Source organism: Agelaius tricolor, unplaced genomic scaffold, assembly GCF_023055355.1.
Source record: "Agelaius tricolor isolate 1412-34295 unplaced genomic scaffold, bAgeTri1.0.p SCAF_32, whole genome shotgun sequence".
In the NCBI taxonomy this organism is placed as follows: domain Eukaryota; kingdom Metazoa; phylum Chordata; class Aves; order Passeriformes; family Icteridae; genus Agelaius; species Agelaius tricolor.
The window spans coordinates 7,137,386-7,139,167 of NW_027269292.1; the positions used below are offsets into that span (position 1 = coordinate 7,137,386).

A 1,782-nucleotide genomic window follows, 5' to 3' on the forward strand; every position below is an offset into this window, starting at 1 on the left:
CCAAGAGGTAAGTAGATGGCTATGACCCACAGAGGGGATGAAAGCAGGGAGCTGGTTTGGGAATTACTGGGAGGGGTTTTTGAGTCCGCTTTGGAGGTGGGGAGTGTCCATGAAGTGGCCCCTTAGGCCCCCTAAAAGCAAAGTCTCACGTTGGATCACAGTGCTGAGGTGTGCAGGGCAGAGCAGTCCCGGTGTGTATCATGTCACTTGTCTATTATGCATTATGTGTTGTTTGGGTGTCTCATGTCTTTTACCTTAGCCCTTTGAGGAGCCTGTCAGAAACCCTGGTGTTGTTCTTATCATCTGTGATCTCTGCATTCCTTGGCCTGGCACCCAGGCCATAGAACTTTTGACTTGGGAGCTCAGGCAAGTATCAGAATCTCATCTCTCTTTTTATAAGCATCCAGTCAGATGTCTTTTCAGGTCTTGTTCTGAGCTGTATGGACAGCTATGCCCAGCCAGAATCCATTATAGCAGACTAGGACTTGAAAGGATGTGAGGACAGGTAGAGGATTCTGACTGTAGGGCTCCTGGGCATTCATCTTTGCAGTTCTTGGAATAAATCATTCAGTTAGGATCTTCTTCCTTCAGTGTTTTCCGAGCCTCATCAGCTCACCACTAGTCTCACCTCGGTCATCTCATTTGCCATCTTCTCAGTCCTCGTATACATCCTTCTTACCAAGAGATTTCTGGCCGTGTTGTGTGCCCATTGTTTGTTATGTCCTGTCTGTCCCGTGTCACGGGTGTCTGCACACATTTGTGCCAGAGCTGCTCTGCCCTGCCACATAGCCTGGCGTAATCGGACAAGCCCCGGGGAGTTGAAATTTGTAATGTGGGCTGTACTTGGGCTCTAGATGCTATTCCTAGATTGATATAAGGTGTTTGCAGCTTTTGACTTATCCTGCAGGTGTTTGACCTATGTTCTAACTTTCTTTCAGGTGCAGATGCATTGCATCCGTGGCAGAGCACCCTATCCTGCGTGAGGGGGTTCCCCTGAGCAGGTCAGTCACCATTTATCTGTGCAGGGGGTGCGTCAAGTGTGACCCTGTTACAGCACTATTCTTTCTTTATTTTTAGGAAGTATAGCTGGAGCTCAGCAGTCAAGTTCAAGAGGGTAAGGGGAGGAGTGAGCGGTAGCCTTTCTTGTTGCTGAAGTCTCAATTCCTGGGGCAAATCTAAGTCTCCATTCTTGTTTTTGTGCCATAGGCTATCCACTTGGAGCATGCCAAGCTCCCATCCCCAACTGGCTGATGGAGCAAGTCTGCTGCTCTTGTGAGCCCTGTCAGGTAGCTGTCAGGAACTGACGAGGAGTTGCGGTGAGTCAGGGAAGTAGGGAGGAGTGAAGGTCCACTTGGTTTCCAGCAATGCCACATCACCTCCTGTCCTCTTAACCCAGGCGTACCCTGTGACGATGGTGTCGGCCTCCGAGCGCAGCTGAAAAGTGCGACCTGAAGAGCCGGGCCTTCTTAGGAGAAGGGTGAGTAGCAGACGTGTGGGGTTTTGGCCGATGGGGTGCCAAGGTCAGGCGTTGATGTTTGGTTTTCTTTATTATAGCTGTCTAAGAGACACCAGCCCGGTGACAGCAGGAACTTCCCAGCCGGCGAGGTGACCTTCCTTCGCACCTGACACGGACCAGCATCCCCAGATGTCCGAGAGATAAGTCCAGGGATATGACCCACAGAGGGGATGAAAGCAGGGTGCTGGGTCAGGACTCCCTGGGGCGAGGGGGGGGGGGGGGGGAGAGGGGTGTTGAGCTGGCTCTGGAGATGACGGTAGCCATCA

The 1,782-nt window shown here is 51.6% G+C and overlaps 1 long non-coding RNA gene across 1 annotated transcript; it reads left to right on the forward strand.

Moving 5' to 3' along the window:
- The first annotated feature begins 417 nt into the window (after positions 1–417).
- Positions 418–1,363, forward strand: LOC139601999 (uncharacterized). Its single transcript, XR_011683088.1, has 3 exons — positions 418–1,001; positions 1,078–1,114; positions 1,207–1,363. It is a non-coding gene; the product is annotated as an uncharacterized lncRNA (long non-coding RNA).
- The last annotated feature ends 419 nt before the right edge of the window (positions 1,364–1,782 follow it).